Genomic DNA, 14,884 nt, shown 5'->3' with positions numbered 1-14,884 from the left:
ATAGTGCTATACTTACAAACAGCAAGAATAAACCATCGCTGTCTTGGTCAAATAGAGATTAATATAATCCTACTTATATTAAACTACTTTTGATATTTCTATTTTGATTTCCCACAGTCATCTCAAATTCACATGTCTTTTGTTGAATTTATTGTCTCTTGATTCATGTCAGCTTTTTTCTTTTTTTCACTCACAGTGATTTCTATGGTAATCCACTTAAGTCTCACAAGTCAGAAACAGGAGTAATCTTCAAGTTGTTCACCCTCTTTTTCCACATTAAGTCAGTTGCTAGTCCCTTTCTATTCTACTTTTAAATCATCTTCTGAATATTTTTATTTCTCTCTACTGCTGAATTTCTACTCTAATTAACTCTAAGCTTTACTTCTCTCTTGTATTATAGCAGTCCCATCAAGCTCTTTTCCCTGCTTTTAGCCTTATATGCCAGGACAACATCCATACTACAGCGATAAGTAACATTTAAAAACAAAAATCTGATATGTTTCTTGTATATGCTGCCCATTAACCTTAAGATGAGGGTTTAGAAGTCTTTTTATTATCTCTAAATATCTTTCTAGGATTCTGTGTGTCTCTCTCTCTCCAACCCCACATTCAACTTTAGTGGCATTGTGAATTCTTTTCAGAACAATTTATGTTTTCATACTCCTCTTGTCTTTGCAGCTGCTACTCATTTTTCTTGAAACCCTTAACGGGATCTCCTTTCTGTTTTTCTAATTCCTAAACATCCATCATGCCCCAATGTGGACATCATTTTGTCTATAAAACCTTATTCTTTGACCCTTCTCTGAGTTCATCTGGGTTGCCATAACAATAGACCATAGACTTGGTAGCTTACAAGCAACAGAAATTTATTTGTCAAGGATATAAAGGCTGGAAAGTCTAAGATCAAGGTTCTGGGAAATTCAGTGTCTGGTGAGGGTCTGCTTCCTCAGACAAACTTCTTCTCCTTGTAACCTCACATGACAGAATGCTCAAGAGAGTTAATTGAGCATCTTTTATTAGGGGACTAATACCATTCTTTAGGGCTGTGACCTAATGGTTTGGTCATCTCCCAAAGGCCCTACTACCTAATACCATAACTTTGGGAATTAAGATTTCAATATATGGCTGAGTGCTGTGGCTCATGCTTGTAATCTTAGCAGTTTGGGAGGCCAAGGCAGATGGATCATGAGGTCAGGAGATCAAGACCATCTTGCCCTTAGAACTTGTATTCTCATTATAAACTTTGATTCAATTTAGACTGAAGACTGGTGTATTAGTCTGTGCTCATTTGCTAATAAGACAGGGTTATTGATAAAGGAAAGAGGTTTAATTTACCACAGTTGAGCCTGGCTTGGGAGGCCTCAGGGAATTTACAATCATGGCAAAAGGAGAAGCAAACACATCCTTCTTTGCATGGTTGCTGAAAGGACAAGAATACAAGCTGAATGAAAAGGGAAGCCTCTTATAAAACAATCAGATCTTGTGAGAACTTACTCAGTATCATGAGAATTATGGGGGAAACCAATCCCATAATTTAATCACCTTCCACCAGGTCCCACACACCACATATGGAAATTATGGGAACTACAATTCAAGATGAGATTTGGGTGGGGACACAGCCAAATCATATTTTTCTATCCATAGACCCTCCTAAATCTTATGTCTTCACATTTCAAAACACAATCATGTCTTTCCCATTGTCCCCCAAAGTCTTAACCCATTCCAGAATTAACCCAAAAGTCCAGATTCAAAAACTCATCTGAGACAAGGTCTCTTTCACCTACGTGTCTGTAAAATCAAAAGCAAGTTAGTTACTTCCTAGATAAAATGAGGTTATAGGCATTGGGGAAATACACCTATTCCAAATGGGAGGAATTAGCCAAAACAAAGGGGCTACATGCCACATGCAAGTCTGAAATCCAAGAGAGCAGTCATTAAATCTTAAAATTCTAAAATGATACCCTTTGACTCCATGTCTCACATCCACATCATGCCGATGGAAGAGGTGGGCTCCTATGGCCTCAGGCAGCTCTGCCTCTGTGACTTTTCAGGGTACAGCCACCCTCCTGGCTTTTTTCACTGTTGGTGTTGAGTGTCTGCAGCTTTTCCAGGAGCTCAGTGCAAGCTGTGGGTGGCTCTACCACTGTAGGGTCTAGAAGATAGTGGCCTTCTTGCCACAGCTTCACTAGGCAGTGCCCCAGTGGGGGCTTTGTGTGTGGGCTTCAACCCATATTTCCTTTTTGCACTGCCCTAGCAGAGGTTCTTTATGAGAGCTCCGCCCCTGCAGCCGACTTCTGCCTGGATATCTAGGTGTTCCATTCATCCTCTGGAATATAGGTGGAGGTTCCCAAACCTCAATTCTTGACTTCTGTGCATGTGCAGGCTGAACACCATGTGGAAGCTGCCAATGCTTGGGGCTTGCACCCTCTGAAGCAATGGCCTGAGCTGTGTATTGGTCACTTTTAGACATGGGTAGAGCAGCTGGAACACAGGTCATCAAATCTCTAGGCTGCACATAGCTGGGAGCCCCGGGTCTGGCCCATTAAACAATTTTGTCCTTCTAGTCCTTAGGGCCTGTGATAGGAGGAGCTGCTGTGAAGATCACTTAAATTCCCTGGAGACATTTTGCCCATTGTCTTGGTAATTAACTTTGGCTCCTTGTTACTTTTGCATATTTCTGCAGCTGGCTTGAATTTCTCCTCAGAAAACAGGTTTTTCTTTCCATTGCATAGTGAGACTGCAAATTTTTCTAACTTTTATGCTCTGCTTCCATTAGGTTTTATGTATTTAAAAAGATATCATTTTGAATTGAAACTTTAAACTTTTAAACATAAGTTTCAGTTCAAAATGATTTCTTTTTAAATACATGAAACTGAATGCTTTTAACAGTACCCAAGTCACATCCTGAATGCTTTGCTCCTTGGAAATTTCTTACACCAGATCTCTAAATAATTTCTATTAAATTCAAAGTTTCACAAATCTCCAGGGAAGGTGCAAAATTCCACTAGTCTCTTTGTTGAAATATAGCAAGAGTCACCTTTATTTCAGTTGCCAACAAGTTCTTCATCTTCATTCAATACTACCTCAGCCTGTACTTCACTGTCCATATCACTATCAGCATTTTGGTCAAAGCCATTCAACAAATCTCTAAGAAGTTCCAAATTTTCTCACATCTTCTTATTTTCTGAGAGTCTCTCAGAATTTTCAAACTTTCCCACATTTTTCTGTCTTTTTCTGAGTCCTCCAAACTATTCCAACTTCTGCCTGTTTCCCAGTTCCAAAGTTGCTTTCACATTTTCTGGTATTCCTATAGCAGCACTCCACTCTCTGCAGTACCAATTTATTGTATTAGTCCATTCTCACATTGCTAATAAAGATATAACCAAGAATGGGTAAATTCTAAAGGAAAAAGGCTTAATTGACTCACAGTTCCACATGGCTAGGGGGAGAGGGAGCTCAGGAAACTTACAGTAATGGCAGGAAGAAAATCAAACACATTTGTCTTCACATGGCAGCAGAAAGGAGAAAAATGTGAGCCAAGTGAAGAGGGAAGCACTTTATAAAACCATCAGATCTCTAGAGAACTTACTATCATGAGAATAGCATGAGTCAACCCCCTGCCCCATGATTCAATTACCTTCCTCCAGGTCCCTCCCACCAGATGTAGAGATTATGGAAACTACAATTCAAGATGATATTTGGGTGGGGACATAGCCAAACCATATCAACTGATTTAATATTTGTTTATATATTTCTGACAGGTTATATATTTTGGGGTAGAGACCTTATATTTTCTCTGCTTGATAGTTTTTACCCAGTTATTTTGTGATTTTCTTGTCCACATCTCTATTTTTTCACTAACGTTCTGTCCTTTAACAGAGGCCATCCCTAATATCTCCCATCATTCTTAATCTACATCTATTTTTCTATAATTTTATTCATGTGTACTATGTAACATAATAACTAATGTATTTGTTATATGTCATTCTCATTCTTTCTTTTCTCTGTGACATCTGGAACACTTAAAACAGAAGTTAACTAGCACTTTAAAAACTTTTTCTTGAATGTCTCTTTTTTTTCTATTGCTGTATTTAGGCTTTCAAATTTTTAATATTTTTATTTGTTTATTTGATATAGGATATTAAAATTATTACATAATGACATACAAAATTGTCTTATTGTTCAACTGCAATTCACTTGCTATCACTCTTTCCTGTTTAGAAATTGGAATGCTAAAATATTTTATTTTATGTAGGTGTCTTGTTTTATTTTTATTTGCTTCTACTAAAAATTATTTATCTGTGCATCAAACTTTTTTGAGCTACATCTAGGTCTGAGATTCAATTTATTGATTTTGTCTAAAACACGGTGACAACCTTCAGTTTTTCTTCAGCTGTAGAATATTTTTTATTTTTATTTTTGGTAACTGGCTTTCTTCTTCTATTCTCTCTTATTTTCTTATTTTGCCCATTTCTCTATTTTATTTACCTGTTCAAGCATTTCTTTATGTCACTGATTAGTTCAGACAGCATCTATTAAAACCATGCTTACATTACATCTGTTGTGCTTTGGTGTCCTTGCTATTCTTCCTTATCATACTCATCTTAAATCTAATTCTATGCCTGCTCCTCCTTAGAATCCTATCTATTCATATTCCAATGGTAGAAACACACTAATTTATAGGTATTTCCTTGCAGTAGATTAATAGGATTACATATTGAGCAATCTGCATATTTTGCTCTTTACCATGTTCTGTCACAATATTTACAACTTATGATTACAAACTCTATAGTTTCTTTACTCAAACATAGCCAGTGCCAGCTGAAACTCAATGTCACCACACAATTTGCCTTTGGCTTATTTTTGTCATGATAGACAAGCTAGCTAAATAGCCTTTATGTATTTTGTAGGGCAAACTGGGATAACTGACTCAGAGTTTAATTCCCAGTTCCATGAAGTTTTATCTGTCCCATCCAGCTACCTCTGTGACATATGGGTAGATGATTCATATGAATATTGCAATCCCCAGCATGTGTGACCACTAGGGTTTTTTTCCCTCTATTCTATATGAAGGGAATAAAAATAATAGAAGGCACTTCACATTCATGATTTTTTCTTAACTTTTTAATCAGTTAGTTGTTTCTGAAATGTTTCAGAATGTATTTAATTGTAGTAGTTGAAAGTAGGTTCATGGACAAAACCACTTTATCATTTCAGTCTGTTTCAGTCTTTAAGCAAAGCCAGGAATGTCATAAACTAAAGGGTAAATGCATTTTTTTGCTGAGTTCTGCCCTATTTCTTTTATAATATCTGTCTGTGTCCTCCATATTTCTACATTACACTATGTGTTATTCCTAGATATTATTCTTGGGTATAAAAATAAAATTTTATTCTCTATTTTTAATGGCAATATTAATGAAAAATTGTCATTTTGATTCAGGTTAATACATTTTATTTTTATATTAGTAAATGTTATAAGTATGGAAAATAAATGTTAAGGGGTTATTGATCAAGGTTCATACACATTTGGAAACAATTATTTTTAATTTTTGTATTAAGTTCAGGGATAGAAGTACAGCTTTGTTACATAGGTAAACTTGTGTCATGGTTTTTTTTTATACAGATTATTTTATTACTCAGGTATTAAGCCTAGTATCCATTAGTTATTTTTTCTGATCCTCTCCTTCCTCCCACCCTCCACCCTCAGAAGGCCCCAGTATGTGTTGTACCCCTCTATATGTCCATGTGATCTCATCATTTAGCTCTATAAATCATGGAATACCATGCAGCCATAAAAAAGAATATCATATCCTATGCAGGGACATGAATGGAGCTGGAGGCATGTTCTCATGTGTAGGTGAGAACATGATTGAAAATAATTTTTCAAAAACTTTGTGTTAGATATTATATTTTCATTTAAGATATAAATAACTAGAACACAAACAAATACACAATATTCACATTCTTTATATTCACTTTCACATAAAGGTGAGCTATTAGGATATAAGAGATTATTCTGGTATATTATATGGGCAGACAGTTCAGATTGGTAGTGACAGTGGTTGTGTCAGTCTAGATAAAAGATTAATTGGTTGTAATTAAAGTGTCTGGTCAGTGAAACTCACATTAAGGTTATGGCAAAAATAAGTATGATTGATATGAAAGAATACTAGAAATGAAAGTAATAAAAATTTAAGTGCAAAGTAGGAAAAAATAGTTTTTGAAGTTTTTTTCTAAAAGTCTGTATTCAAATATAATTTACTGATTTTTAGTGGTGATAAATTAAAATAAGAAATTCAGGCATGAAAAAGACTACCACAGTTATTAATTAATGAATTAAGCTTTATCCTGGCAAAATGTTTCTTTAAAAATTCACCAATTTTAAGTATACAATTCGGAGTTTTGACAAATGTATACATCCATGCAACCATGATTGCAATCAAGATATGAAGATTTTTCATTTCCCCAGCAAATTTCCACATGCACCTTTACCATCAATTCCAGAAATCCTTCTATTCTGCAGTTCACACAGCCAGTGATTTTTATAGTTTGCTTTTTCCATTATTTCACATAAATATAATCATAGTGTACAGTTATTATAGCTGACCTCTCTCACTTTGACTAATACTTCTGAAATCCACTCATTTTGTTGTATCATTAGATTGTTCCCTTTTAGTGCTGAGTAGTATTTACTTATATGGACATACTGGTATTTGTTTATCCATTTAACATGTGAAAAATGTTTTAGGTTGTTTTTAGGTTTTGACTATTATAAATAAACATTGCACACATTAGAGTATTTTTTTTTCTTCAAAAAGATACCTTCCTTTCTTAGCTAAATATCCAGATATTTTACTGTTAGGATTTGCTGGTCAGTAATAAGTATACTTTAGGAATAATACTGATAACTTGGTTTTTAAAGGTATTATACCATATTTGCATTTTCACCAGGAATGTATGCAAGTTCTTCACATCCTTCCCAACTGTTATTGTTATTGTTCTTCTGTTAGTAAAATCCACTGATATTGTTCTTCTGTTATAAAATCCACTTAGTGATTAGGTAGTTTGTTACTATTAACGGGTTGTCAGTCAATATCTTATTGTGGCTCTAATTTTCACCTACTGGCTAGTCTGTTACTATTCAAGTCAGTGGAGTTGGTATCTTATTGTGGCTTTAATTTTCATTTTCCTAATGATTATTGATGTTGAGCATATTTTTACATTTTTTTGCCATTGTTATTGGTGTATATTCCCTGTTGAAGGGTCTATTGAAAGCTTTTGCCTATTTTTATTGGATTGTCTTCATATTGAATATATATTCATATTATATATTCTGGATACAAGTCTTAAATCAGTTGCATGTGTTTTTCAAATGTTTTCTCCCAGTCTGTGACTTGATTCTTATTTCCTTATTGGTATTCTTAAATTTTAAAGTAAAACAATTTTTAAATTTTTATTTTATATTTTTGGCTTCTTTTGATGCACCTGTAAAATGTTTGCTTAAAACCCAACTTGACAAAAATTTACCCCTATATTTTCTTTAAGAAGTCTTATAGTTGTAGCTATTACATTTTAGTTTAATTCTATGTAAGGTTGGGGTGAATTTTTATTTTTATTTTTTGAGACAGAGTCTTGTTCTGTCACTTAGGCTGGAGTGCAGTGGCATGATCTCTGCTCTCTGCAACTTCCACTTCTCAGGTTCAAGCAATTCTCCTGTCTCAGCCTCCTGAGTAGCTGGGACTACAGGTGCACACCACCACACCTGGCTAATTTTTATGTTTTTAGTAGAGAAGGGGTTTCACCATGTTGGTTAGGTTGGTCTCGAACTCCTGACTTCAGCTAATCCACCGACCTTGGTCTCTCAAAGTGCTGGAATTACAGGCATCAGCCGCTGTGTCTCGCCATCAATTTTTTACTAACAAATATTATATTGTTTCAGCTTCATTTATTGAAAGAACTATCCTTTCACCATTGAGCTACCTAGACACTGTTGTTGAAAATTAATTAAACAGTGATGTATAGGGCTATTCTTGAATTTCTTTTCTATTCCATTTGTCTTCATGCCCATTATTAAAGCCTATACTATACTACATCTTTTAATAAGGATTTATAGTAAGTAGCAGAATAATGTAGTGTGAGCTCTTCAAGATCCTTTGGCTACCTTAGGTTATCTGAATGTGCTTAGAAATATTAAATTCAGCTTGTCAACTTCAGCAAAATGTCTGCTCTAATTTTGAATAGAATTGCTTTGAAGATATAAACCAATTTGGGGAGAATTACCATCTTACAAACCTTGAATCCTCAAATGTATGAATATTACACATCTCTATTTAATAAGGTATTATTTAATTTCTCACTTTTTTACAATTTTCACTGTACTTGGTTTTCATATTTTTGTTAAATGTATTCTTAAGTATATGGTGTTTTTATTGTTGTAAGTTGTATTTTCAAATTTTAATTTAAAATTGTTCATTGTTAATACAAAGAAATAAAATACATTGGTTTCTTGTATTGATCTTTGGACCTAGTGACCAACCTACGCTTACTTATTTCAGCAGGTTTTTTGCTTATTCTGTAGAGTTTTTGGCTTATGTAAACATGTAATCTGGGAATAAAGAACGGTTTACTTTTTTCTTTCAAATCTTTTATCATTATTATTATTACTTTGGTTCTGCCTTATTGAAATAGTTTGGATCTCAATATAATGTGGAAGATAACTAAGCTGCCTCTTTTTCCAGTGTCAAAGTAGGAAATATGCTCTTTTAGCATTAAGTGTGATAATAGGTATAGCTATCTATAAAAAATAAGATGGGAAATGTTTTTGTCTTTTCTTTTTTCTAGAAGTCTGTGGAGATAATTTTATTTCTTCCTTGAATGTTTTTAAGAATTCATAAGTGAAACCTAAACCATTTTGGTAATCTGGTCCTGGAGTTTTCCTTATGGCAATGGTATAATTACACATGTAATTTTTTTAGTAGATAACAAAGTATTCAGGTAGCCTATTTCTTCCTGGGTGATCTAGTGTAGATTTATTTCTGAGAATTTGTGCATTTAATCTAAACTGTCAAAAATTTTGTGTAATGTTGTCCACATTATTCTTTTTTTTATTTTTAGTGTCTGAAAGATCTGTGTTAACATCAATGTTTCTTGCTAATATTGGTAAATTATATCTTTTTTCTTTGTTTCTCAATAAATGCTACTAAAGGTTTATCAACATACAGTGCCAACTTTTGTATTCATTGACTTTCTGGGTTTTTTTTCTTTTTTTCTTTTTAATATATCATTCATTCCTGGCCTTTGGTATTTCTTTTCTTTAGCTTATGTTGTGTTTTGAATCTGTGGATTGCTTTGGGTAGCTTGTATTTATGTCTATAACTTTTTAATTATTACATTAATAATTTTGGGATTAATAAACTTTAGAAATATCTTAGTTATAAATGATGAAGAAATTTGCTTATCTATGCCCTTTTATTACACTTCCCCATCTCATCTGAGAACTTTCTCCTGGGGGCATTTCTTCATTTAATGTCCTGTGTCATCCCCTTACATTGGGGTGTGAAGGTGATCTTTTTGTTATTTGTTATGAAAATATTTTATGCAATTGTTTGAGTCACATGTTGATTTAGAAATTATTTATATATGTTCAATTTTCTATGATAAGCAGTGTAAAGCTGTTTGATCCCTAATTTTGAAATTGGTGTGGATTTTTCTTAGCCTTATTACAACTTCCCTTTTGCATATAGAATATGCTGCAAAAAGGTTCTCTCCCACTAGCCAAACTAGACTTTACTATCCAGGTAATAAAACCTTAGATTCCATATACTTAACATATTTCTGTGCTCTGTACATCTATAGATTTATGTCTGCTTTACTTGTTATCTCTTTATGTGGTCTAAACTTATGTACATCAGCAATTCTAAGTATCTGTGATTTGAGATATGACTATTTCTAATTAATTAAAGGTATCTTTTCCCCTTCATCACTTTTTATAGCTTAACTGATTTTTTAAAAGGGAATGTCATTTGGCTTTATTTCAATTCCCCATCATCTTCTGTCAATTTATTATAATACATACTGTATTTCAATTTGATTTAATATTGTAACAGATTTAATTTATACCTTGAGTTTGAGCTCTTATCCCCAACTTATGAATGGAAATATTACTGACAAAGAAGTTGAGTTCATTAATCTATGACTACAATATATTAACTTATATATTCATCTTTTCATGTGTGTCAGATGCATTATGGATCATTCTCATTAGGATACTTAATATGTTATTTTTCATTGAAAAATGAATAATGTAAAACTGTACATGTTATTAATTATCTACAAGTGTTTAATTTATTTCCTTTTAGCACAGAAAAAGTGTAAAATGGAAAGTTATTATTCGGAATAATAATGCATATCTATGAAATTCATAATTAATTTTCAATCTGTCCATTTCTTTTTTTCTTTTGTAACAGATGTCATTTTCAGTGAACAGTTTAAATGTATGTTGAGATCTTATAGTTTTATATAGGTTTCAATTCTCACATATTGTTTTAATACATTTCATATGGATTTTTGATATTTTTCTCGAGGCAAAAAAGTATATTCTGTGCTTCTATTTATGAACAGAATTTAATATAATCTCTAGGTTATATCTTTTAAATGTATTTTTATAGTTGTATCTTCAAACATGAGAAGTTTTTTAGAAAAATTTTCTGCCAAGTACTACATCAACAGTGAGCTCTGGTAAATTTCAATAGCAGCAATAGCAATTTACTTTCTGAAGCCTTGCCTAGTCTCCATTATACTAGCAATGACATTTACAGTAACAATTATATTAGTAATGGCTCTTCTCAAGTATAAGTAGGTAATGAGTATAAAAGAAGAAGAATATTGAAGAAAATGAGTAGCAAACTTGAATGAATATTCCATATTCAGGTTCATAAGACAAGAAATACAAAGATAATAACTTTACTGTGAATGAAGGATACCAAGTTAGGTAACGTTGTAAATTAACTATGAATGCTTTACATGATATTGTCCCAGAGTATTTGCTCATATTAATCTTCCTACATTGAAATATTCATTTATCTGTACTGCCCTGGCTCTTAGCTATTTCTCCAGGACCTATTGAAATATTTTATACTTTGCAAATTCTTTCTAGAAATTAGTCATGACCCCCTTCTCTATAAACATTCTGGGGCATATTGATCTTTTGTCTCCATGTTTGGTTTTTCTTAACTAGATTTCAAGTCCTTTTGTGGGAAGATTGGTAAATTATATATTTTTATCTATTTCACCAGCCTTTCATAAACACTATTATAATATTAATCATAATAACTATATTTTATTTAACTCATTACATGCTAGGAACTGATGAAAAAATAGTAAATTATTATAAATGTATAATGTCAAAGGGCAGTTATTACTGAAGTTGGTAATAAAAATTAAACACTTGAATTACTTCAAGGTATTGCTAGTTAGATTTTTATGGATATGGCATGTATGTGTATGAAAACTAACCAACTAGATTTAATGGAAAATAATAATGATTCTCTTCCATATGTTGCTATTCTGGCTGAGTTAGTTGGCTCACACAGTTCTTCAGCCTCTACATATTCACATTCACCAGCTGTCTGTCATCTACCCAGAACTTGGATCAGAAAATATAAACCTCATACATCACAGAGAGAATCTATGATTTAATTAAAATTGACTTGCCAATGTTCCTTAGTTTGAGCTTCACCATATCTTTTTAAATTTCATACCCTGGCCCTTTCTTTTGTGCTAGTAATGGTGAAGGCTCTTCTATTTTCAGGCACTGTTATGCCAACAATTTTTTACCAGGGAGAAATTGTTGAGATGTTTTGCTCATAAGAGACCTTGATAATCCTGTGCCTTCAGATATATATATATATATATAAGAATCTGCCTTTTCTTATCTGACAGCCATGCTCATGCACCTTAAGCCAGCCACTAATCATGCCTAGAGATTACCGGAAGGAAACTAGACGTTAAATAGTGGCTAAAATTCTACCAGATCTGAGTTCAGGTTTACCAGAACCAAAGGCAGTGTACGTGATGAGAAGATTTCAATGAAAGTGTAGACACTGTCTGACTCTTGGTTAGGCTTACCTTGTTGAAGTTAACCTACATCAATCAGACGAGCAGAATAAAGAGAAGTAACTGGGCTTTTTCTTCATTAATTGATCTAAGCTGTGTTTTATTGTGCACAAATGCTGTACTTCCCTAGTATATACTGCTCTAAGTATTTAAAACAAATTTTTCCCATAAGAAAATAGTATCAAAATTCAATATTTTCACTCTTGGAAAAAGACTAGACTAGTGTGGTCTGTTTTTCCACATTATTTCCCAGTTCTCAGATCATTTCTAGAGGCATGCTGTCAAAAACAAGGAAAATTACAAAAAACAATTCTATAGAAAACATCATTACTTTTGTTTTGACATTCTGCATATCTAATTATTAACCAGAATTCTACATTATCCATTTATTTGCCTTGTTATGTAGAAGTAAAAAGATTTGTATGCAAGGGGTTGAATTACAAATAAGTTAAATTTATTGGGTATTTAATATCAAATATAGCTATAGTTACTAGAGATAAAAAATTAATAAAACATAATCTATGTACTGAAGAAATTTACAATATATTGAAAAAGATGAGATATTTAAGCCATTAAACAATATACTACAGTGATAGTATTTTCTTACTGATAGACATTATGTATTATATTAAAAGGTAAAAATATGTTAAACACAGCATGAAATATGAAATATTTGAATTTTTATTTTTAGATTATTTTCCCTATATATTTTATATTTTCTCCACATATTTTAATAGAAAAAATGAGGTAACATGCTATTTTTGTCTAAAGGCAATGATTTTTAGAATCAAATGTTTTCTGTTGGGATTTCTCCATTAGCGGTGAAGTCTAAGGTCAAGTTTCCTTAATATTTTGTTATCAAATGTAATTATAAGAAAAATTTAGTACAGTTATTAACTTTTTTGACAATTATTTATAATTCTATAATTATTGATAGTTTCTATTTGAAAACTATCTACTACCCTATCTACAAAATTTATAATATTAAATAAATGTAAGAGTGTGGGGATTCACTCAGTGTGGTGGTAAAAATATTAAGGAAACAACATCAGAGATAGCTTTAAGGAATAATCACAAACCTTGGAACGCCAAGAGGTTTTTGCATAGTTTCAGTAGAAGTTTTGGCTGAAGGCAGCCTAAATAGTCTTTACATTTAGTTAATAAGAAAAGCAAATAGCTAGGGTATGTGGGGGAGTTTATCTGAATAACTTGTTTACTTATGTGGTCTAAAAACTAAACTTTGAGCCTGATGGCCCTCTTGAGAGGAGGTCAACCAGGGAAATTACTCTCTAATGGTATTTGCTTTGGGCTCAGAGCCTGGCCTTTAATCTTTCTCCACAAATGTGTTGGCTTAAGGCCTCTGTTATTAAATTATAGAATAAATGTGAGTGTCACTGGCTGGTGAGGGCTGGCAGTCACAACTGTTTACAGCACTCTCCAAAGAGTCTATAAGGGGCCTGGACCCTCAGTCAAACTGGCAAATCATAATATCTGTGTGTCAGTGTACTTTATTCATCTGTCATTGAGTCAGGGTCTGCAGGACAGACCCCTGCTGGTGGTGACCATAAGAGATACAAGGAATACTCATTTCACAATGTTGCCAGGCCTAGTACATGTTATTGAGTCATAACCATTATTGATTCAACTTATACATAACATCTAGTATTAAATATTTTAATAATCTATTGTTGTCTCTTTAACTCAGGACACTGGGGTATTAAATTTGTGAATGAATTGGATACTGTCCCAGAATTCTTCAGAAGTAACATATAACTAAAAATGTCACCATGGCAACCTTGATAATTAGGGCTTGGTAACAAATTTCACAACTACCTATTTCAGTTGCTTGTCATTTTCAAATACATAATTTTTTTTCAAGTGGAACCATTTTTGTAATATTATCTGACCTAAGTTGCCTATTCTGCAAGATAAATATGGCGCATTTGAGAGATATATTCCCTGTAAGTATATTAAAATTGCTGATTGATTATTATGGTCACTGTATACCATTTTGGTTGGTTATTTCTAAAATATATTTACTGCTCTTTTCCCAGGCTTCCCCCTCTTGGTAATTACAAATTAGATACATGAGTGTAATCGCAATATATCAGCTTCTGCTGATATGTATAGCTTCTGCAATATATAGCTCTGCCTCCTTGTGTGTTAATCTTTTTGCAGTTTTGTTTGTTTTCTCTTTTGACAGAAAACTTCCCTTCATCCCCTTAAGTATGAATCATTGTGGGATTCTCTTGCCACTGACACAGGTTAGGTATAGAAAGACAAGCACACTCTGTGTCTGTCCATCTTCTCACTCCATATCCAGCCCATTGTAAGTGTTTTCCTCATTCAGAATTCTTAAATGATTTTGTTCTCATTTATGAGAACAAAAGACCCGAAAAATGACTTGAAAGCCACATGTTCTCATATTCTAAATTTCTAAAAAACAAGCAAAAATAAAGCACTTTTAAAATATTTATTTATTTATATGAGTCAATGCCAAATTTAAGTGTTTGTTAATAGTTTAGAGCTAAAATCTGGACTCCAACACTTTGTAACTTTGAGTAAGTCATTTAACATCTCTGTGCCTCATTTTCTTATTTGAGAAACTTGGATGAATAAAAGTACCCATTTCCCTGAGTTTGTCTGAAGGCTAAATGGATCAGTAAGTCCACACTTCTTAGAACAATGTCTGGTACAGAGAGGGCTATATATATTTATTATTATTATTTATCTACTAAGTGTAACAAATCATAGCTTAATAACCCCATAG

The sequence above is a fragment of the Cebus imitator genome, unplaced genomic scaffold, assembly GCF_001604975.1.
Source record: "Cebus imitator isolate Cc_AM_T3 unplaced genomic scaffold, Cebus_imitator-1.0 Scaffold74, whole genome shotgun sequence".
NCBI lineage: Eukaryota > Metazoa > Chordata > Mammalia > Primates > Cebidae > Cebus > Cebus imitator.
The sequence above is the reverse complement of the archived record's forward strand: the minus strand, read 5'-3'. Positions refer to the sequence as shown.